The sequence below is a fragment of the Microcebus murinus genome, chromosome 11 (assembly GCF_040939455.1).
Source record: "Microcebus murinus isolate Inina chromosome 11, M.murinus_Inina_mat1.0, whole genome shotgun sequence".
Classification (NCBI taxonomy): Eukaryota; Metazoa; Chordata; class Mammalia; order Primates; family Cheirogaleidae; genus Microcebus; species Microcebus murinus.
Window position 1 is genome coordinate 40,116,171 of NC_134114.1, and position 25,145 is coordinate 40,141,315.

At 42.3% G+C, this 25,145-nt stretch overlaps 1 long non-coding RNA gene across 1 annotated transcript in view; it reads right to left on the reverse strand.

Moving 5' to 3' along the window:
* Positions 1-5,617: 5,617 nt before the first annotated feature.
* Positions 5,618-25,145, reverse strand: part of LOC105877278 (uncharacterized) — a 33,164-nt gene continuing 13,636 nt past the window's right edge. The window contains exons 2-3 of the long non-coding RNA XR_001156865.3: positions 11,323-11,527; positions 5,618-7,071 (exon numbers count right to left, since the gene is read on the reverse strand). This is a non-coding gene — a long non-coding RNA (uncharacterized LOC105877278). The remainder of the gene's footprint in view (positions 7,072-11,322; positions 11,528-25,145) is intronic.

Here is a 25,145-nt window from a genome sequence, read left to right on the forward strand (position 1 = left end):
CCTGGGACATTTCTCACCCTGAACTGGGCTCTTCGGGGCTTGGCCAGGTTTCCCAGGGTATTTCACGCTTAAACATTTGGGGATGAAGGGGAGTTTTCACTTTTTACTCCATATATATATATTTATATTTATATATGTATAACTTGGAATTTTATAAGAATACCTCCATGCATTTCTTCTATAAAAATAAAATAAAATAAATATAACTTTGCGATCTTAGTTAGGCCTCTGATTTCAATTATAAATCAGATGTCTCCTTGAGCCTTTCCACTTCCTTGGATTTGTTAAACTTGGCCTGCACCCCGCTTCTGAGGCTTGAGATTGGGCAATCCCCTCCCCACGACTTCCCTGCCATCACTCCTCTCCATCTGCTGCCTCTGCCCCACGGGCTCCCCATGCGATGTCTCGAAGACTCCCCATGCCAGTGCATTCACAGGCTCCATGCCCCTTCTCTTGGTTTCAACTAGCAACTCAGGCTCACTCAGCTGCTCATGAGTTTGGCTACTCCATGGGAAGTATGAGAAGGCATCCCAGCCCCTTGGAGAGTACAGCCCACATCCTCCCACAGCCTGCCTTCTTCTGTCGGCCACCCCCTGAAATGCTTATGAAGCCATTTCTTTCTATCTTCTTCCAAAATAACAGAAGCTAGCTCTAGCTAACTTCAACCAAAGGGGGAAATACGTTGTCAGGATGAGAGGGTCTCAGGAAACCCAGATGGACCATAAGAAGACCTGGAAAGCACTGGGTGGGACCATCTCTGTGTCTCTCCTCTCTGCTCATCCACCTGCTGCATTCTTCTCTCTCTGCGGCTGCCTTCTCTGCTTCTCTACTCGTGCAGCGGATGTAGCTGCCCCTTAGCACCCAAGTGTCTGGCTGCATAGAAAGACAAACTGGCTGCCTCAGAACCCCAACTTCCAATTCCTGGGAAGATGTGTCGAATGGGCCCTTGTCTAACAATCTCAACCAGGAGGAAGAGGGTCTTACAGCAGTAGTAGGTGACATGAAAGGGGGGATGGTCCATGGCTAGGCATGCTTGGGTGTGAGCTCAGTCTTGCAGAATGGACAGGTAAAATTCCTCTGAAGATTTAAGATTTGGGTATATTTTCAAAAGGGTTATTTGTTTTGCTTTGTTTTCATTCAAGTAAAACAAAGCACAGATTTTTGAATCAGACGCATTTGGTTTTGAATCTTCCTTGGTCACTTAATAACGAGGCAATGTTGACAAAGACACTTAACTGCTCTGGTCCTTAATTTCCCCATCTGTAAAATAGAGATGATTACGCAACCAGAAGGTGGCTGTGTGTGTGGGATGCTGTCACTTACCTGCAGAGCCCAGTTCACAGTGGGCATCAGGAAAGGTGATTCTCTTCTTCCGTTACAGAGACCCTTGATGCAGTGAGAGTGACCTTTCTATAACACCATCTGCATGTTACTCCCTTGCTTAAAACCCTTCTATGGCTCCTTATACCACTCAGAATAAAGTCCTATCTCCTCAAGATAATAACAAAAAGCTCTTAAAGCATTCTCTACTTTCCTCTCCATTCACTCCCCACCTCCCCTGGGCCTGCGCCCTGGCAAACTACTCATTGTCCCAGCACCCTTCGTGCTCTCTCCTTCCCTATGCCTCTCCTCCCTGCCTACTCCCCCACCCTTGTCTGCCTAACATCCACTCTTTCTTAGGGACTTTTTCCTCAGGAAAATCTTCCGTGGCCATCACTTCTACCCACAAGGCTGTGCTGAGTCACTTTCAGTTGTTCCTGTGCAGGAACCCTCCTCAGCATCCCTGGGAACCCGCCCAGACAGCTTGATCAAGCTCTAGAGATTCTGCGTTGCAAGGTAGGCCATTCCACAGCTAATTTCCAGAAGGTTCTACCACCTCCATCACACCCAGCAATAGAGCCAAAAATGCCTCTTCATAACTTCTAACCAGTGGTCTTGGATTTTGCCCTAGAATAACTCTCAAATTACTGGAAGTTTGAATCAGTTATCCTCTGCCCCACTACCCCAAATCTATCTTTCTATTACCTTTCCTGGAGCTCAGAAGCTGTGGCCCAGAGAACTCCCATTATCCTGTAACATCCTCTAGTTTCTTGCTATTCTTCTCAAAATCTAGCACTCTTAGGTAAGTTCAACCACCACCTGCCTCATTATGGATACTAAAGACCTATGCAGCCTCAGACTGATTGGCTTTTCATCCAGGTAAACCACCTACGTAAACCTTGTGAGCTCCGGTCACCACATCCCCTCCAAGCCCTTACCATTTGACTTAGTGACAAGTCCTATCTCTCTCCACTTCCAGACTTATGCAAGTGCCTAAAGTTACACAACAAGCCAAAGGCAGAGACTAGGAAATGTCTCAAGATTTATGGCCTCTAGTCCAACATGGCTCAGCAATCCACTGTCCACAACTCTTTGAACTGATGCCCTTGTATATGTAATAAGAGTAAGTGTGGTTAATGCTTATTGAAGGTCTACTCTGTGGCAGGCTCTGGGCTAAACAATATACCTGCATTTTCTCATTTAACCCTCACCATAAGTCCTTCAGAACTGTACAGAGGAGAAAACTGAAGGTTAGAGAGATTAAGAAATTTATGTCAATCACTCAAAAGAGTGGAGGGTTAGGTTAGACATCAAACTAGTAAGGTCTCCGAGCACATCAAATACAACAGCTGTGCATTCCATATTCCTTTCCTAGAATTAGGAATCTCCTAATTTTAAACCACCCAGTGACCAGACTTGACTTTGTTTAAAGAAAGAGGACCCACATGAATCCAGTGAAGTCTGAGGGTGCAGAGTAACAGCCCAGCTCTTGGGGGAACGCTGCTCTCTTAGGCGTAGACAGGTCACTTCTTACAAGATATTCAGAAGTCACAGAGCTTTTGCCTCAACCACCCACCCTCTCTTGTTAAACCCTGAATGTGGTGTGAGAACAGATTTTGCAGCCTTGCAAAAGTTCTGCAGACATTTGCTGTCTTTCTTACATTTACCTAACAAGGCTCCTTCTCTAGTTGATTAATTTGATGATCTCTAGTCACTCTGATGTCAGAGCTATAAATTGTGGTAAAATCTTGTTCATTTATTTAACGCATTCCAAGAGTTCCTTATATTCAATTTTCAAGAGCCACCAATACTTTCTTTTTATCAGCTAAGCTGATAAAAAGAAATGGGAAACTGGCTTTGGCTGGGTTGGTTCCCATGTGAAGGAGAGATCATCAGCCTTGTGGCCTCCTGGTCACACTGATCTATTCGAGACTGGCAGGTAAAGATGTCCTCGGTCACATCATGTCTCTTGCAATCCCTGTACAATGAAGAGAGCTCTGTCCACTGAAACTTTCACCCACTCCTGGCGTTCAGGAGGACCAGAAGCTGTCGGCCAACTTTCCGAACAAATGCTCCCCATGGAAATTTCTGCTAATTGAACTCAGATCTTGCCTTGCTTGTTCTGAAGCAGGATCAGAGCTCTGACTGCTGACTGTGTGGCTTCCCAGAAGACTTAGAAATATGCTTGATGTGGGTATGGGATGGGGACAGGGGAATTCTCATGGTCTGGGGGCCAAGGAGGGCTCCAAACACAACATTAGGGTTTGGCAAAACAAGAACATCATGCCAAGACCTTTTCCCTGCACTCTTAAGCCCACATGCATTTCAAAGGGAACTTAGTCCTCATTTCAGGAGTGAGTACGCATTACTCATCAGTGTGCAGTGACAGCAGCACTGAGGACTGACACCTACACTGTCCCACCCCCCCTTTTTCTTCCTATCCAATTTCTCATTATCCATCAGAGTCCAGTTCATTTCCAAGACTTCTCCTTCAAGTCTAGCCCACAGTAACCACTAGTCTATGACAACATCACACTTGTTGTCAGTAAAGTGGCTCTTGATACATGCAGCCTTATGGCATCTTTTGAAGTTTTTAAACTGTGTATACACACACACACACACACACACACACACACCCCTATGTACATACATGTCCATATTACAACTTTTCATGTACTTACTCGAAAACTGTTTCCTGAGAAACTACTGCTGCCGTTTGGGCTTAGGCTTGGTACTGGGGACACAATGGAGGACAAAATAAGCAAGGTCTCGACCCTCACAGAGCTCACAGTGGGGACTGCATGTCTCACTGACCATACCCATGGCGTTTTAATTTATGGAGGTGACCAAGTGATGACAAGGAGAGGCTAATGCCATTGAAAGAAGACTTTTATTACTTATATTTCCTGAGAGAGGGAGGCACCCCACACCACGTGGGGCCACCAGGGAACACTAGGTAGGTGGGGAGGCAGGAGCAGGAGCGAGGAGGGGAGAGCCTCGGCTACAGCCTTTCCTGGGGTTTCTGCAGGAAAAGTAGAGCAGGGCAGAGCGAACAGTTTGGGACCGACTGGTTCAGATAATTCCGGCAGGTTTTGGGCTCTAGGGGCAGCCTCTCCTTGCCTGATATCTGGCCCTGGGATGATTTAGGGTGGGGGAACACTGACTTGGTGTATGAGTTCAAGGGGACTATTGGGGGGATAGACAATACCATTGTTCTGTTGGTTGGTCTGCATACGAAAGGCGAGCCCTTTGCTATCTCTAAGAATGGGAGGGTCAGTCCTCTCTGAACAGCAAAAATTTTAAGATGTCAAAACATAAAATACAAAAATTGTTTTAAATATACAATTAATACACTATATTCATCAAGGTTCATATGGACAACAGAACCCACTCTAGGCATTTCAAACCGAAAAGGATTTGGTGTGGGGACAGAGTGTTTGCAAAATTACTGGGAAGGGCTGAACAGGAAGTCAGGGGGCCACCAATGGATAATTCATTTCAAGGGCAGACAGTTCTAACTTTGATACAGAAGTAGGGAAGATGCTGGTGCCACTGATACTGCTATGGCTTCCACAATGGACTGGTACCCACAGGCTGGTGGCTGGACATAGAATGCTGGTCCACCTACCCAATTGACCGTACCATCTATATAGCCTTGCTTACCAGCAAGGGAACTTTATACACGTTTTCTGAGTTTTAGAAACGGAGGAAGGAGGAAGGGACAGGTGTGGCCACAGATTTCTGTGTTCTGTATTGTATAACACACTAATCAGACATATGCTAAATACATGATGCTAAACTGCTTCTCTATCCTACAATTGACAGATTTTTATACTTGACAGTTGTCCACAACTGACATTTCTGTCCTAGGCTGGACTGGTCCATCCTTCCCATACTATTCTCAGCTGAAAAGCCTCTACTCATCTTTGAAGATACAGCTCAAGCATCACCTACTCTGTGAGGCCTTTCTTCTTCCTGCCAATTACTGGCCTCTCCTTCCATGGAGACACACACACACACACACACACACACACACACACACACACCCTGCCCTGTGGAAGCAGAGGTAGACTCTCATCACAGAGCCTGCCTACTTCTTTGCTCTCACACCAGTGTCTCTCTGTTTGACTGTGAGATGCGTAGGGCCATTCCATGGCACGCAGTTGACACAGAATAGATGCTCCCTGTCTGAGTGAGCAAGGCTGAGCCTCTTATTGCAGACGCACGATGCAGGTAGGGATCCTAGCAGAGCATGTTGCTCCATCCAGTCAGAGAGGAACCAAGTGGATGAGTCCTGCTTCATCAAGGCTGAAATGAAGTCCTGCTTCATCGAGGCTGTAAGGCTGAAATCTTACAGTGCAGTAAGATGCACTGACAGTGTTAGTGCATCTTAGCTCTGGCACTGTTTGGAGCAAGACACTGGCAAATAATTGAATAAAGGTAGCCTGAGCAGGTAGTAGAAAATGAAAAAAAGTTTAATATCTTTGTATGACTCAAAGATACAAGGTAGTTTCAATTGCAACTAACAGAAAGGATGCTCAGATGAGATAAAGGAAGAAAAAGGAATACAGCAACAGCATAACCGAAGGGTCAGGGTGCTGCTTTCAGGCATATCTGGGTCCAGTCTACAGCCTATGCCAGCAGGCTTTCACTCTGGCTTAGTTTTCCTCCGTAGCCTCTATCCTCCTGCTGACTCTCCCAATATGGTAGCAACAGTGATTATTTTTTATTTTACTTTTCCCAACATATACTGTATTCATCCATCAATTTCAGTAGAAATAGAGTCTCTTTCTCAATGCTTCCAGCAAAATCTTTCAGGATTGACTCTGACTTGGCCCAGTCTACCCTTCACCCAAGGCCAGAAGAATAGGAGATACAGGTGTCTATTGACAGGGACTGTGTCCAGCCCTGAAGCCAGGGGGCCTCCATGGGGTGGACCAACCCCACCAAAGCCCATGGGCTGAGTGTGGAAGGAGGCGGCCCTCAGAGGAAAATCAAGGTGGTGTTACCAGAAAGAAGAGTATGGATGATGGATAGGAAAAACAACAGAGGTTTCCTGCAGTGGTTATCTAGTATTTTGCTATCTCGAAAGCATCATTTTTCCTTTTGAAAGAGTCTTTGAACTACTCAAGAGCAACAGCAAAACTGCAGCCATTCTCAGGGTGCTTCTTTGATGGGCTGCCCAATGACATGGGTACAAAGCAGAAAATTTTGACATCATTTCGAAGTTTCAGTGGAGATTGGGGAGAGAAAGGAAAAACCCATCAGTTTCGGGTCTTGAGTAGTAAAACGAGAGTGACTGGGAAGGGGGAAAACGCTTGGGATGTAAATGTAATGAACAACAGAAGATAATTAAAAAGGAAGTGGCTTCCTCTCATTTGTCAGTTGGGCCTTGTAAGGAACAAGAGAAGTACCTTTTCTGGAGCCTCAGCTGCTCTGCTGCCTTTCCAGCCGCCTCCTTGGGAAGAATGAGGCCTTGACAACCAGCATGGTGTCAGGGCTGGCCTCCGCCCAAGCCTAAACAGTGCCCCCATTGAGAGCCCCCAGGGGCAGCTCTGGAAGCTCTCCCTTCTCCTGCTCCCCTCAATGGGTTATTTGTGGTACTAACAAGGACTGGGAGACACGCTGGCCATCTCCTCCAAGACCCCAACAGCTGCAGGATTCCTCAGGAACTTCACAGGGCCCCTGCACATCCCTGCAAAGACACGGACCGGAGGATGCTGGATTCAGAAAGGGATCCCCAGGGGCCTCCTAGATGAGAGAGAAAAATACGCCTCAGTTTTTTTCCTTCCTCCCAGGCCTTCCTCCCATCTCCTAGGGTAGCAACTCTTTACCCCCAAAATATTTGGTATCTTGCCTTCCTGCAGCTTGGATGCCCTCCTGTTCTACCCTCCCTGCTGGCGGAGAGAGAGAAGAGAAAAGAGGAATAATCTTCTTCCTCCAGAGCTGAGAGTTTCTGACTGCAGCCACATCCAAATATTCTGCCTTCATTTCCTACTTTCTTTTCCAAGATAAAGTGACCTAGAGTGGAAAGTGATGGCTAAAAAAATTCTCATCAAACACCAGCATCCCAGCTACTGTTCTTATTAATCTTTTATTCCCACAACAACACAAAGAAACAGCAGACAGTAATGCATGCTATTTCTGCTGGGCCTGTAGGCAACAACTGCCATTGCTCTGGGGCAACAGACCAGTGAACTATTCAGAACAGATGGGTGAAGCCAAATCCTCCCTGACTTTCTACTTCTACAGAATATAAATACTTGCTTACATGTTTTCACTTAGAGATGCAAGTTGACCTCCTACCCATATCTGTTCCTCCAGTAGCTTGTTATTGCACTTGAAAATCCCATTCTTGTGATATTCTGTTTGTAGGTTAAAGCAAGCACAGTCTGCATGAATAGGAGAATGTCTATTTGGTGGAAATCTGCTGAAGTATCAACACCCCTGGGCTCCAGACATCAGTCCTTATAAGTGATTAACATCAGGGTGCTATGCAGTCAATCCTGTCCTGAGTAGCAGCTGGGATAAAGAGGAGAGGAGATGGCTCAGAGGCAAGTGTGAGTGACTCCTTTGCGATGAACAGAATCTGCGGGGGAGTCTGGTACAACTTCACCCTCTGTTGCCTCCACAGCCTCCTGGCCAGAATGTTGGGATCTGGCCTCATTCTTCAGGATGAGGGGACTCTTTTCCTCCTATGTCATTCCATTCTACTTTCAAACAAATCTTATTTATTGGAGAATTCTTTCTTGCATCAACCCCCATACAGTTTCCCTCAAATGTGCAGACATTGATCCTGGTCTTGCCCTAGTGCTATACACTCTAAATCCATGAAACCTTCAACCCTTCAGATAAATGTTTCCATACAGAATCATTCTTGTCTCCTCCTGGCCTGTCCATTTGGGGCTGAATCATGGTTCCTGTGATGCCTGTAACAGCTCCATACATGATACAGTTGCCTCATTTTTACCACCTAGGTAACTATCTCCAGACAAACTGTTTTGCCTTGGGTCCTTTTAAAGATACAGAACTCAGCTGAGGCTCAACTAGGGTTAAAATATATAGAACTGTTGCCACCTTTGACCGGAGGATTCTACTCCCAGGAATGCCCTCTAAGACTTGATGCTTATCATGTGGCTCTGGACTCCGCTGAACTTCCTCGGTGATAAGACTCATGAGACTTCTCACATGAACTTCCCTTACACCAGTCAGCTCCAGTCAATTTTTAACCTAAGATCTAATATTTGACTCTTACTTAACTTTATCCCCTTAGCTTCAGTCCATCAATCTAATATGTGGAGCTCTTTTAGGAATATTGATTCAGTTAATAAAACTTCCCAAATTTATGTAATCTACAAACACCCAAATATGTCTTCTATAGTTGCATTCAAATTATTGATAAAAGTGAAGGAAAATATGAGAAGTTCAGATATCTGAGACCCAGCGTCAGAGATACCACAATGTCATGTTCAAAACCACGTCAATAAGAAAAAAAACAGATGTCAGACACCAGAGAGTTCCATCCTGCTTCCCAATCCAAAGTCACTTTACCTTACTGTTGGACATAAGAAAGCATTTTTATGTTTTCCTTAAGTTAATATTTGACAGGGGTGTTCAGTGTTGTTTTTCATACTATGTACATATAAGATTCTACGGGTACAGAAACAACAGCCTTTTAACCTACCTTGCGCATTTGGTAACAGGCCTCTGACTGTTAAAGAAGACTCTTTTATTAAAACAACCTTCTTGCCAAAATCCTATGTGTTCCTTTCTAATAAACATTCCCAAATCGAAACCTATCAAATCGATATGACAATAAAAGCTGTATCAAAACCTTAGATTTGGCCGGGCGCGGTGGCTCACGCCTATAATCCTAGCTCTCTGGGAGGCTGAGGCGAGCGGATTGCTCGAGGTCAGGAGTTCGAAACCAGCCTGAGCAAGAACGAGACCCCGTCTCTACTATAAATAGAAAGAAATTAATTGGCCAACTAATATATATACAAAAAATTAGCCGGGCATGGTGGCGAATGCCTATAGTCCCAGCTACTTGGGAGGCTGAGGCAGGAGGATTGCTTGAGCCAGGAGTTTGAGGTTGCTGTGAGCTAGGCTGACGCCATGGCACTCACTCTAGCCTGAGCAACAAAGCGAGACTCTGTCTCAAAAAAACAAAACAAAACAAAAAAAACCTTACCTTTACATTTTCCTAGGGTTCTCTAAATCCTGCTCAAAGAGGTTTGGGGAAATGTTTTTATTTCCCAAGAAAAATAGAACTATTCTGTAAGTTATTTCCAGAAACTACCTTGAATTCTATATTCAAGTTCTTGCAAAGCAGATATGAATTTTAAATGAAGACAACTCCCAAGGTAGAAGCCTCCCAGTTTGAATACAGAAACCCCTTTTGGCAAAGTCATGTGAAAACTGCAAGCACATCTCAATCAGATGTTTTTCCTAAGCCATTTCCCAGTTTCTTTTCTAACAGAGGTTGAGTGAGAGCTGAAAAATGGTTTGAATAACATGAGAATAAATAAGTCACTTATTTAGGGTTTCTAATGGTAAAAAAAAAAAAAAGTCACTAAAAGAAGTCACAACTAAGTTCAGATTTTGAACTAGTTTAATCATGGGATGAATAACAAGAAGGAAAGCCAAATAACTCTATTATTTCTGAAGTTAAGGCCCATCACAACATTATTAATTCCTTCCCTATACGATCCTATTACAAATAAGTTGGATCATAGCTCACCTTGCCATGTCTCTGCCTTATAAAAGAAGACTACTAGAAGGAATTAGCTTCTTTCTCTTTCCAAAAACCCTGATCAAATTCTCATGTACTCCTCTCAATCATTTTGCAGTAACTTTTCCTATACAGCATTACTTCCCTCCTCCTGGTCTAATGCCCATCACCTGCCCACACAGTAAGTCACCAAATCCTTCCCTCATAACATCTCCTCCTCCATCCCCTCATCTGTTTTCCCTTAATATTTCCTGTTGGAATGATACATAACCTGGGTCACCCTTTCCCTTAGTATCTGAATATAATTATTGGAACTGCAGAAAGTCTGGTGCCCATCTCAACATTCCAGAGGCTCAGCTGTAGCATGCTACTCCTGGCTGTGTGCCAGACTGTTCCTCCCCACCCCTGTGCCCAACTCCTCCTCATCCACCCTGCCCCTCATCCTCATGGCCCTCCTTCCTTCGCATGTAGGCTGTTCTTGCCCCTTCGTTCCACAGGACACTGCCAACATCAGGCCATGCTGCCTAAGACTTACACTGAAGGTTTGGAAATTTTGGAAAGGAGTCATGGAACAACACAAAATTTAATTCAGCATCACTGTCGCTAATTTCTTCCATAAGGGTCCCTTTCTGGTCAAGCTAGTGAGCCTACCCTCAGAATGGAGTCCCTGGTACCAATTCCTCTCTTCCTTACCTACCCATGGAAAATGCAATCTTCTTTAACATTAACAAACAAACAAACAAAATTTGCCATAACTCAGCAATCCCTAAAATGCAGGTATGTCTGAAGTCAGGGTTCTTTTTTTTTTTTTAATTTAAAAATTTTAGTAAGCAAAATAAATTTTTTAATGACTTAAATGTGCAAAATTACAAGAGTATTTTAAAAAGTCATAGTACATCTATAGAAAGCAATAGCATTCAGTGCTTTAAGGGTATTCTGCTACCTATAAAAGGTGTGGCCTCCAAGGGGATATTTGCAGCTTCTTTCAGTGATGGGAAAATTGCTCATTATGTAATGTTGGAGGAAATCAGGATCCAAAGCTGTACATAAAGTATGACTTTGACTCCATAAAAAATCTGGAGGAAAGTGTGCCAGACCATCAGCAGGGATTAGAGGAGTAGGGGTGATGGCTACTTTATTGTTTGAGCTTTCTTGTGCATTTTTGAGCCCACTGAATAATTACTGTCTTTTACAACCATGCAGATCATTGAGATTTACTTAGGTGGACACCTGCCTGGAAGATGCAAGTCTTTTTTCAGGCTGGGGCTTACCTTAGTTCCAGGGAAATGTCTCATGCCACAAGATTCAGCTCAAACCTCACACATGGAGCGGTCTGTGTCCTCCCATGTTCCTTTCCCACTAGGCAGTCAATTGCTTCCTCCACCTCCAGTCTTTTCTAGTCCTTCTCATACCTGCGTCAGGGTCTCAGTGAGAGACAAACTGCATCTTCATCTTGCAAAGAGTTTCATAGAATCTCTACAAAGAAGCAGGGTGCAAGGAGATCACAAAAGATAGTATATATCCCAGGGCAAATAAGAGGGGGCTCTGTCACTACCCCTAAAAGGAAGAGACAGTGCCAAGAGCCTAGATGGAGAATGAGAGGGATGCTTGGCAGGAGCTACAGCCTTCAGTAAAAAGACGAAGCCAGCCTGCACCAAACCCTCTGGAAAGGAGCCAGTGGACACCCCCACTCCTCCCTCCTTCCAGTTATCCGATGGTGCTCATTGAGGGCCAAATCCAGCCAGAAGCCAGGGCATAGGGAGCCCTGCAATGTGGTCCTTCCAGGGCAGCCTCCAAGGGTGGAAAGCAGAAGGGCAGTAAGTGGGCCTGAAGGGCAAACCAAGATCCAGCACAACATACTGTCATTATTGATTTATACGCTGCCAAGTGTCTGCTGCTGAAGGGTCTCTTTCCTTTAGTATTACTAAACACTAGAGCTCAAGACTGCATCCCTTGCACTTTAGAAAGTCCAGACCCACCCACCTATGGCCGCCCACCTTCTCTCCAAAGCGTTTCAAGGATAAGGCCTCTCCTGAGGCAGTCCTGCCTACATCCTGCCTGGTTTCCACATCTTTCCTCCTCCCTCACCAGCCTACTTCCTCCCAGGCTAGACACCACCCTTCTTCCTTCCTTTTCCTTAAATCATCGTGATCTGAGAGTTATTGTATGTGTCAGACTTCTAACTGAAGAGTTGGGGTAAGGGGGTAAACTGCAGCACAAAGGAAGCAACAACTTCCAAACCCTTATTAGGTGCCTCCTTCATAAATATTCATTAACCAGTCTCCACTCTGAAGATTTTCTTGATTGTGCTCAACACTGCCATCCAGAAATCCCAATCCTTCAAGGGCCTTCTCTTCTCCCTCTAATGACAATCATCTAAAACCCTAAATTCTGTTATATTCTTCTTTGTATAAAGCTTTAGGTATTTTAATATTTTAATGCGATTGTTTTAAAAAACCAAGTTGGCAAATTTTATAAATAAAGTTTCATTGAAACCAGGGCCAAGTTTAGGGTAAGGAAAGTGAGACAAGGTCATACACATGCAGGATCAGATCCCCTCTTTATTTAAAATATGTCATCCTTTGTTCATCATGAGTTTTTTTCATTAATTTTGATTTTTAAAATACTAATTCTTGGCATCCCTTTATTTTTGCACCCAAGGCAAGTGTCTTACTCAAATCCCCTTAGTCCTGGCTCTGCTGGTTGAGGGGGAGTGGGGAAAGGGACTCAAGTTTCTACATTAAACATGCCCGTGAAGGTGCTCTTCCAAGCCAAAAGATAGTTTCTCTTCCCAAGCAGAATTTTGCCTTCAAACTCCTGCCAATTTTGAGAGTATTCTTTTTTCTAGTTACATCTCCTTCATTGGGCTGTGATATCCTTTGGGATAGAAAATGATGCCTTTTTTGCCTCCATATCACCAGTGCCCAGGTTTAGTAGATGAATTATAAATATTTACTGAATACAAGGATCAAGTGCAGAGTTTTGTAAGTTCAGTCTGTTAATTGTTGAATATATTTAGAGATTTTCTTTTTCATGGTAAAATTCAATGTCTTAGAAAACTAGCTGGCAAGGACTTAAAGAGATCATTTAAACTAATCTTTTCATTTTACACATTGGGAAACTGAGGCCTATTTCCATGGTTATACTTGCAGGCAAGTTGTTCAGGGTTTATCCAGCATAATTAATATTTCCCACTGTTGGGATGCTATTCTATCTAAATAATTCTGATAGCATCCCAGTGGACAGAATAAAGTAAAATTCTCCCAGGGGTCCAAGAAGTCTTGCAAGAATACAATACTATCAATTAATTAATACAATGCTATTATTTCTCCCAAAAGAAATCTCAGGCATGAAAAAGAGGGCTCATTATGTGAATACACATGAGAATCTAAGTGGGAAAATTACCGATACACAACCCAATGTCCTGATTTGGAACATCCTTACATCAGAGTGAGATGCAGAAATATTTATATCAAGAAGTTGAACTTTTAAATAAAAGCCAGAAAATTTATTTGCCCAAGGTAAAGGCATGAGTGGAAGGTTTACAGAGAAAGGACAGTGATAATAAGGAAAGCTTGCTTCTTTACAATGAGTTCATTGTGGCAAATTTGCAAGGCACCCAGCAAGCTGACAAGGGTCCCTTCACCCCTGTGCCCAGGACAGTATGGCCAAAGGACATCTAGGGTGACACACCTCAAACAGTCAGCATTAATCTCATATCCCGGAATAGCCCAAAGAACCCGTCCAACCTGACTGTCTGCCTTTTCAAAAGCACCTTTGGAATTCTTTGTTCAGCTCTGCTTGGTTGACACCGGAACGTCTCTTCAGGGACTTTTCTGGTGACCTGATCTTTGTCCACAAAGACATTCCCCAAGAGACCCACCAACTCCTAGATTTGCCCACTGGGTGACACTAATATTAGATCCAATTAAAAGTAACAATTCAAAGCAGATGAGGCATGCATTTACGAGTCAGAGCTGCTGTGAATTCATTTCTTCCTCAATTTCCTCTGGCAGAAAAGAGGTCAAACTGACCTTGAAGAAGAAACCTCTTTTTTTGGATTGGTTACCATGGCAACACAAACCCTGTCTCCCCAGAGCACCTGCCCGTGGGTTTGCACCTGCCAGCTGGTAGCAAGAATGGACCAGCAGCCTCAGTTCCAGTCACTGTGCTCACTCTATCAACAAAGGTGCCAGCAGTGCCAACTGGCTTCATGATATGGATACCTGCCCGCTAAGCATTGGCCCAGAGATCGGGGACTTTCTTTCACAAAGGCCAGCCAACAGCTGGCAGGCAGGAACCACCAGGTCATTGTCATCCAGGGCTGAATTGGAACGTGCACTCAGGAGACAAAGGCTTTCTCTATAACCAAAGCATCCCCCACTCCCTGGGTGTTTTATTTTATTTTCGGCTCCAGGTCCCCTGCCATGGGAGGGCCATGTGGCTGAAGGTGCCTTTCTTGGCTTTTTTTTTTCCCCTTTTGCATTGCTCTGCCTTGTGCGTTGCTGTAGAAAAGTTTTCCCTGCCTCATGTCTAGTTTCATTGCAAATCAGAAAGCTCACCATAAGTCACCCTGGGCCAGTGGGTTCAGAGGTGGAGCTGTAACCAGAAGCTGTGTCAAACCTCCTTCCCTGGCTCCGCATCAAGGCCTCCAAGGATTTCTTGTCACATGAGGTTAGTGTAGTTTCACATCCTCTAAAGCAAAGCTCTTTCGAAACTCTCTGGTCTCACATGGCTTCAGCTCAAACAACCACCCCACTCAGCTGCCTTTCTAAACCTTCCAAGCCTCTAGTCAGGAGACCAGTTTCAGCCCAGTCTGCAGGACCCTGAGCAATGACTGGTCCTCAGTTTCTTTATCAGGAAAATTAAGAGGCCAAAGTACCTGTCACTAGGCTTCTTTTCCACTCTTTCTCTCTTTAAAAAAAAAAAAAGTTTATTTTTCCTGCCACTTTTAAAAGATGTTGGCCTGAGAATCTCTGAAGACTGACAGAGATTAGTTTGGTTTAAAAAATAAATGAATGAATTTCAAAAATACTATGTCAAGTGAAAGAAGCCATATGTGCAAAAGAGCTCACACCATATGAGTTTATTAATACAAAATTCTAAAATAGGCAAAATTAATCTATAGCAAAAAGAAAAGAAATTAGGACAGTGGTTGCCTCTGGCAGTGAGGTAGGAGTTACTGGGAAAGGGCAAGAAGGAACTTTCTGTGATGAAGGCTATATTTTATATCTGGTTAGGTTTGGGTCACACAAGTGAAAACCTTTGTCAAAATTCATAGAAGGCTACCCTTAGATGGATTGAGAGATGCAATAAAGCAATTATAGCAAAATGTTAATTGTAGAATCTAAGTAGTGAGTATATGGGTGTTCACTGTAAAATTCCTCCAACTTTTCTATACTTTTGGAAATCTTCAGAATAAAATGTTGGGAAAAAATACACGGTAATAATAAATACACTATCCCACCCACTCCTTTCTTTCCTCCACTCTCTCCCTCTTTCTTGATACATGACCTTTTTCCCGTTAAATGAGTCAGTGGAAATGGGATTAAGTATTGATATGAGTAGATAAGTCACTAGTGCTCTGTGGTGACTAATTACCTTATCACTGCCCATGTCTTCCAAGGGAAGAGGACAAGTTCTATGCATCTTTCTCAAAGAGTTCCCATCTACCAAAGGCTGTTAGAAAGGATTGCAGATTTAATGAGAATCTTTCAAGAGCCCTTCTCCCACCCCAACACCTCACAACCCCCCCCCACACACACACTTATTAAAAGTTAATATTTAGTCCCTTTTTATTTCATTGGTCTATGTCTCTATTTTTTTTTTTTTGCCAGTCCCATGCTGTTTTGGTTACTAAAGCCTTATAGTATGAAGCCTGGTAAAGTGATTCCTCCAGATTTGCTCTTTTTGCTTAAAGTTGCTTTGGTTATTCAGGTTCTTCTGTGGTTCCAAATGAAACATTTAACTGAATGTCAACATTTGACTGAACATTTAACTGAATTATTTTTTCTAGATCTGCAAAAAATGATGTTGGTATTTTGATGAGAACTGCATTAAATCTGTACAGCTTCTATCAGAAAATTTCAAACAAAACACTGAAAAGAGGTAGCAAAATTTCTATTTCCCCCATTTCTTTGTACCTGTGGAAACTGAGGCACAAAAGTAAGTCACAGGTGTGACCAGGCCTTTTGAGTAGTTCAGCTGACTGAACATTTACCCTAAAACAAGCCACAGGAATGAGAAGTAAGAGAAGTAGAAACGCACAGTTTAAAAATATTGTGGTTTCCAACATGAATTGACTGGAACTGAGGTTAAAGATGAATTTCAGCATTGTTTCATCACCAGTTTCTCAGTGGACCATTTCCTGTGTTCTCACTGTCAAGTTTAGAGCATAAAACAAACCTCCAGGATATATCTCTGCTCCATACAACAAACCTCAATGATCTATCTCCGCAGAGTTGGTGGTCTCCAACAGAAAATAACACACACTACATCTACAAAAGTATGTGACATATATCCTCACATCCTATCCCTGTGTGTGACCACAACTCCAAAAAAACAAAAAAAAGCAACCAAAAATTTAAAAAAATAAAGTAAGAAGTTTAATTTCTCCAGAGCCACTTGTGTAGGAAAAAAAATCCAAAAACACAATAAAAACAAAGAATATTAGACTTGGGGAAAAAATCCCTTAGAGTCTATTTTAGCCAAAGCTTTTCATTTTGCAGAGAAAGAAACTGGACCTCAGAGAAATTTCCAATTTAATGAAAGTTACATCTGAGACTTCAAATCTGAGATCTTTCATAACACCACTAGAAAATAGGATTGGAATTGACTTTATAAATAATATATTCTAAGCTTCCTCACTTCACCAATGAGGAAACTAAGGTTGAAAGAAACCAAATGACTCCTTTGAGGCCACACAGTTACTTAGTAGGACTAAATCCCACGTATGTTTATGCTTCAGAGAGAAAACTTTGGTATCTCTCTTCCCTACCCCAATCCTATCAGCAGCCTTCACCACCCTGTCATTCTCTGATATGGCAGTTAATATTCTTCACGTGTTCTTATGTAAATAACCACTTCAATGTGGCTTAAAGACTCACATCTCCTTTCCAACCAGATTGGCCCCCCCTTGTAGAAATTCAGGAACCACCAGTTGGGCCCAGCCAAGTGAAAGCACGGCCAGGTAGCATCCAAGCAATTTTAAATACTTGTCTGTATTTTATAACCACCCAAAGTCGGTCAGCCTCAAGGAGATCAACTAGGAGTGTTCAGTATTTTGGTACATAGAGACAGTTAAGTTCTGTCTCTATGTACCAAAGTAAACAAATTGAGGTACTGAAAGACTTTAATAAACAAAGATAGTTTTGCTTATAATTATAGAAGCTTTGTTAGAGTTCCTGCTCTTAGCAGTAAATGTACTGAGCCAGTCATTTAATAGTTCGACAAAAATTGAGTGCTTGCTATGTGCCTGAAAATTTCTAGGTGATGGAGACATGAAGACATGACAAGCAACAAAGTTCCTGCCCTCTTGGATCTCACATCTAGTGAGAGAGGCAGACGATCAACAAACAAGTAAAGCCATAACATTTCAGATGTTGATATGTGCTGTGGAGAAGAAAGAGGGCAGTAGGCAAGTGGGGGCCCGGCAGAAGTAGGGAAGGGCAGTTACTATGTGCTACATATAACAGGGACTCACGGACAAACAGGCACAAAAGAAAGGAGGAAGCAAGCTTTGTGTATATCTGGGGGAAGCTGTTTTCAAGCAGAGGGAGGGCAAGAGCAAAGGCCTGAAGCAACAGCAGTCTATTCTTGGAATGGCCAGAGGCCAGGGCCATGAGCAGAGTGACTGAAGGCGGGGCAGGGGAGCAGATGTTGCCTTGAGGTGCAAGTGTGAGGGGCCTTGTAGGACATTGTGGGAGCTTTGGCTCAGACTCAAAGTAAGGTGGAAAGGCCCTGGAACGTGTGGACAAGGAGGGACATAACGTGATTTCCATTGAAAAGAACCTCCTTGCCTGTGTGTTGAGAAACAACTGTAGCTATTACTGGCCATTACCATACTCCAAGGCATTACGATGGCTTGGACCAATGATGGTAGCAGCAGAGGTGGTAAGAAGTAGTAAGGTTCTTAGAGGTAGAACCCACAGGATTTCTTGGTGGATAAGATGCCGAATGGGAGGAAAGGAGAAGAATCAAGGAGAACTTCAAGGTTTCACATTGCTGCCACTCTGGTGCAATGGCCATTTGCTAGAATGAGGTGGGCCATGGGAGGAGTAGATTTGGGTTTCCGGGGAGGGGACTATGAATCAGAAGTTCAACACTAAACGTTATGTGCTGGAGATATCTATTAGATCTCCATTTAACAGAATGTAGTAACACCTCCTGTTAGAGATGTGTCTCAAGAATGCAGTTGGATACACAGCCTAGAACAGAAATGTTGGTGTCATTAGCATATGGATGATATTGAATGCTGTGAGAGATCACTTGGTGAGGGTAGATAAAAAAAGAAAAGGGTCCAGGGACCCTTCAATGTTTGGATGTGCCATCAAGGGGAGGAGGAGGTAGCAAAGAGGTGGAGGAAGGCCCAGAGGGCAGACAAAGCTCAGAGACCAGTCTTCCCAAGTCAGGAGAATGGTCAGCTGTGCCCAATCCTGCTGATTCTGGAGGCAAGTTGAAATATAAAGGGAAAAGCAAAAAAAGCCACCTGTGTCTCCTGCTATCATATCTACAGCATCCTGTTATAACAATAATATCAAGAATAGTAATAATTAAGAACTATCACTTATTCAGCATCTATCATGTCCCAAGGATTGTATTTTGGCAAATATCACATATTAAGGCTGATGGGTAGTAGCTACCTGGAGTATTGGGATTAAGTGAAGAAGGATTCTGAGGTTGCCTCTTAGCTTAAAGGAAAAGAATTGAGTTGTGATATTCACCATGGACATAGAATGAGGAACTGGCATCACAATTGCCAGGTATTTGTGATCACTGTGCTAGGACTTTATGTACTTTACCTGAGGAGCTCACAACACTTTACCTGAGGAACACACAATAGTGATGTTCCATTTTACAACTGCCCCATTTTACAAAAGCCCCATTTTACAAATGCAAAAATCTCACCCAGAGAAGTATACTAACCTCCCTCCAGTGGCACACGTTCCCTCCTTCACAGAGGGAAGATTTGTCCCATGTCACCTGGCCTTTGCCCCACACTGCACAGGTACTCTCTCCATCCAATCATAAAAGTACATGGAATTTCAGACCCCCGAGGGTATACCTTTTCTAATTTAAACTTTTGACACAGAAAGAATATAGTCAACAGTATAAATTTCAAATATGCTGATTCCTTTAGGCTCAAAGAAAATATGGTGCAGTTAGATTCATGAACAGATTTAGAGACATGTTTGCAAGCTCAAATACAAGATAAAAAGAAAGAAAACATGAAACATGAGCAGGCAAACCATTCAAATAACAAGTCTTTTCAACCTAGTGCAGTTGAAGATGACACAGTAAGGCACAGTAAGAACAGCCATTAAAATATGACTATTATTTTGTCTTCATCATTCCCATAGCAACCTGGTACTATTCCCTGCCAAAAAATAACTCAGTAGGCACTAAGAATTCTCAGCTTCTCTTTTAGCACCAAGCCCTTCCCACAGTCATTTGTATTAACATTTGCAAAAGATTTATTTCTCTTTGATTCAAATAATTTCGCATTCCCAAGAATATCTGGACTGGAGCACAGCCAACTGCCTGCAGGGCCTGCAGCCATCTCCCTGGTCCTGAGTAGCTCCCTGGGTGCCCATGAATGGCTCATTGTTAAGACAAACCCACTGCAGAGAACAGAGAAAACACAGAAGGGGAATCAGTGTCATGTTCTGGGGACTGGTCTGGACTTTGAGCAATGAAACTGAGCAGCAGTGGCAATCACCTAAGGTTGTCATGAGTCAATTGTCATGAGCAATTGTTGCCTCCCAGCCCACAGCTCCCCTAAGATGCTGCCCAGTTGATAATCAACAATCAACTCACTTCTGGAGATTCTGACCCCAAGTCCTTCCATGTGACCAAGCAGAGGGCTGGAGCAGGTCCCATAATGAAAATCACCTTCATCATCCCCAAACATTTCTTTATTGAAAAATATTTTTTTATTTATTTGAGACAGGGTCTTGCTCTGTTGCTCAGGCTAGAGTGCAGTGGCATCATCATAGCTCACTGTAACCTCCAACTCCTGGGCCCAGGCAATCCTCCTGCCTCAGCCTCCAGAGTGGCTGGGACTACAAGCATGCACCACCATGCCTGGCTAATTTTTCTATTTTTTGTAGAGACAGGGTCTTACTTAGGATGGTCTCGATCTCCTCTCAATCCCAGAGTGTTAAAATTATAGGCATGAGCCACCTTGCCCGGCCCCCCCAAGCATTTCTTAACCGTCAGCTATGCAGGATTAAATGTCAGTATTCAGAGAAATGTTTGAGATCACCTTAAAATAGTTTATACAGCTTGAGCAACTGGCCAAAAATTCAAGAAAGGTATGACCTCTAGACTCTTATATGATGGAGGCTGGGAACCCAAATCTTGCTCTGGTTTTTGCTACTGACTTCCTGCATTTATTCTATTTATCTATACAAGCTAATGAACAGGGCACTTCAGAGAAAGGTCCAACTGCCCACTTCAAAGTCCACTGAAATCAAAGGTAAAAAGGACTATAATTTTATAATATTTTGAAATTAATTATCCTTTCACTAAATTCACTTTTAGAGTGAAACAAATGTTCCCTGGTGTAGACTTTCAACACTTGGACCACATTTATTATTTTAGAGATGTATTGATAAACCCCACAATTAATGCTTGATGAGTATCATTTAGTAGCCACAAGCTTATTTTCCAGAATATGGCTATTTTCAAAAAGTTACACCTTCTGGTGCTTAGTCAGGTGTTTTATTGTTCCTATTTGAGCAAATAATAAGATGAGAAAACTACTATATTTCATAATAAATTTCCATACCATATTACTTCTCCTAGTTCTCAGAAACTCACCAAAACACATGAGAGAAAAGCAATGAAGTGATCCAGAAACAATAGCCTGATTCAGTTATGGTCATAATTAATCCATCTGCAAAAACAATAGCTATATCTACTCAAGTGAATGTATATCTGACTTTACACCATGAGGAAAAATAAACCTAACTTGCTAAGACATGCCTCTACCGTGCCACTGCCCTACCTACCACCTTAAAGTAAGGCAAAAAAGCCATGCAGAGTCTGAACCTCTACCCTATGGACACATCTCAGTCTTCACTGAGGTCATTAATATATTAAAAACACTGATGAAGGGCTATTTGTTGGGTAAAGTCATTTTTCCCTTGACATTTATTATCAGTAGAAAAGTTTTTCTGTTTTAATACCCACATTCTGGCATATAATTACTGTAATAAAGTCTACTTCTTCACTCTGGGTGACTGCTGCCAGTATTATGAAATCATGGCAATGGTTGTAAAAATAAGGGAGGTCACAACCCTTCCACACACACACACACCCACTCTGCAGCTGATATTAAATAGCTTTGGTGGGAAAATGCAGACCTTTAAACTTTCTCTACCAAACTCAATGCATGCTGTATCTAACTTCTTCTTTAAAACAATTTGGGTTGTAAGAATTCAAAAACTGCATATGGCCATGGAAAAAAAAAGAAGAAGGAGCTTATACTTAATTAGCTACTAAGTCCAACTTGGACGAAGCACAATAACAACCATTTCTTTGTGCTAACTATTTTTAATGATATGCATTACATGCATTGGCCTGTCTACTGCCCAGACTGTTCCAGCATCAATCCTGCTTTAGTCTTATGCTTTTGGCAAAGGACAGCATTTGAGAAAGTCTCCATTTTGATGTTTTGTCACTTTAGGGATGCACATAGGGATAACTCCTATGCGCATGAATTCCCTCTGAACTTTGCACTACCATGGTTTCATAACCACAAGACAATCAATGTCTAAGCACACCAGATGCTATACAAATATTCTCCTTACAACTCAAAGAGTACTCAATATTTTGATTCATCCTCTCTGGGCTTAAACTGCTCAAAAATATTTTAATCCAATTGCTTTCAGCTATTCTATTACATAACTGTTGGATACAATTTTTTGTTTCCAACCAAGACCCAAGTCAAGCTAATTTAAGATCATAAAAAGGACAGATAGGCCAAAGAGGGAATTTCTTGTGAATTTTTCTAATCTTCTAGTTCTTTCTATAAATAGAATTTCCTAAGAGAGGGTATAAGGAAATATCTATTTTAAAAATAGTATCTTGGGTTTCCACATTAAAATAATCCTGACTACTCAGGATTATGCTTTTTGTGGGTCATAAGGTCAAGATTTCTTCTTGCCCTCAGAATGGCAAATCCATTGTCCTCCAAAGCAACACAGTGAAACCGGAAGCAATACAGAAATGTTGGAGAACAAGATGTCTAAGGTCCATAAGAAAGCACCAACAGCACAGTATGGAGAAAACCAAGCCCTGAGAACATCACCCCTGCCCTGAACAGAGCAGCTGTGCTGTCATCTCTTTTATTTCTTGGCCTTATGCATCAGGTTTTGGTTTAGGAAGGAAAAGAGCCACTATTACCACTTTGGAAAGCAGTTTGAGGTTTGCAAACCCTGCAACCAGCAATTTCACTCCTAGATCTGTGCCCTGGAGTAATTTGTACATATGTGCCCCAGAATACACGTATATGAATGTTCACATCACTGTTGTCCATCCATAATGGCTCCAAACCAGAAGCAACCCAAATGTCCACCCATTATATAATGGATCAATACACTGTGGTGAATTCCTACAATAGAAAAATATACACATGGAAAATTAATAAACCAGAGGTTTGTGCCACAACATGGATGGATCTTGCAAACACAACATTGGAAGAAGAAAGCAAGATATGAAATAAAACATAGAATTATTTCATTTATATAAAGTTGAAAAACAGATAATACTGATCTATATTGTTTAAGATGCACATATATGTAATAAAACCAGGCATAAAAGCAAGGAAATAATTGTTAGAAAAGTCTGAAGGATATTTTCTTTGGAGGTGGGGGTGGGAATTGAGAAAAGGTTGCAATCTAGACTCAGGATGGGAAGCAAGGGAAGCATCTGGGTGCTGGCAATGTTTTGTTTCTCATCCTTTAAAATCTTTCCATGTGAATGTTCTTTGATTTCACAATTGCAAAAATAAACAAAAATAAACAAACAAACAAAAAAGAACCACTTCTGAAAAAGAAAAGTTTGAGAAATCACTACTTCAATCCAGCTTTTCCATGTTAAATGAGAGGCTAGGGAGATTAAGTCAATTGCCCATTTCTTCTTTGCCCTGGTATGTGGCTCCTGGGTATGGCACTTGGTCACAGAGCTTCTCCTCTTTTCAGAATGGGGGAACCTGGGGAGGCCAGGCAGAGGGAAGTTCTGGAAACAATATCCTTCCCAATATTCCACTCTGCTGGTTCCCCAAGCACTGTTCCCAGCCTAGGCTCTGAGCTTTTCCTTTCTCTCCTTTCAAGGTAAGGATTTTTCAACTTGGACAGGAGTATTAGAGACTTCTTAGGGGGTCACAGGTTTGTCATTGTCCCATTAGGCTCTTCAGTACAGTGTGCAAACAACCTCTCTCTCTTGGCCAGCCCCAGTGTCTCTCAGTGGGGCCACACAGGACAGATACATACACTGTACAGTGTCCATACATAGATACATATCCCACTTGCACCTTGCCTAGATTCCATGTGTACCTGACTTGTCAGTTCTATGCAGACAATATGTAATATATAACCTACACCCTAAAACCTATATACTTTGCATTTTACAGATGTTTAATACTAAAATACTAACAACTCATATTAAACTCGGTACTTCTGCAAGCACTTTTCAATCACCTTTCCAATAAACAATAGAAAGTTGTAGGGGAAGCTATAGACTTGAACTTTGGCCACTGGAAGGATCTCTTGCTGAACTCCTACTCCTTGAGCTGCCCAGCATATATTCTTTTATAATATGGATTTTAAAATATTTTTATTATATCCTTCTTTTTTAAAAAAAAAATCAGTTGCTAGGAAAACATGTGGCCAAAACTTTGTTCAGAAGGTGAAATTGAGCATTAAGGAATTCCACATGAGACATTTGGGGAAGGCATCACATATATATGTGAATAATAACATGATTTTCAAAGTTGATACAGGTATCTATTTACTAGATTTCTCCAAGTTACTAGCATTCTTGGATTTTGAGCATCTAAAAGAAATAGAAAAAGAAAAAGAAAATCCAAAAGACAAAACCTAGAGAAGTAAATGAAAGTGTAACAGCAAAAAGCCAGAAGTGCTGGTAATTGTGTTTGTTTGTCGCAGTTACACAAGCAAGAAATTGCAGAGCAGAGCTTCACTTTACAACAGAAATCCCTACAGAGGCCCCTGCAAGGATCCCCAACCACAGCGTGTGTCCTACCTGTCAGAGCAATACGCATTACAGTTTATAAATGTGCAGGACAATAAAAGAATCGGTGTCATTCCCCAGGTGTTCAGGGTAATGGAATTTAAGCTGCCTCCCAGTATTCACACCATGGCCTGAGGCATGATGGCTTGATTACAAAAATCCATCAAAAAAATCTTCATTCCAGGATCAGAAATTTCACACTTGATGAGGTAAAGGTAGAAAAGTGAAGCTATGTTCCATAAGTGAGAAATTCCAAGATAAGTCTAAAAATAGAATTGCAAAGGGAACTCAAAAACCAAGGTAGCCCACAACGCCAAACAGAGTTAAAGTCCAGAAGAAGAGAGTGTATAAAAATGCAAGCAGCAAAAGAAAAACACTATGGATGAAAATCCAAATACAGGAATGGAGTTCTTTAGTCCCACCAACAACTTCTCCCCAAATAAACTTGTTATCGTGCTCATAGAAGCCCACACGTATGTAGGAGTTCTCCAGCCATGAATAAATAAACAAGAAAGAAGTGCCATTTCAATAAGAGCTGGCTATGGGGAAAAATATTTCTGTCAAAAGAACAACATTATTTCCAATCTCCCGCCTTATCTGTAGAAGGCTAATGTAACCA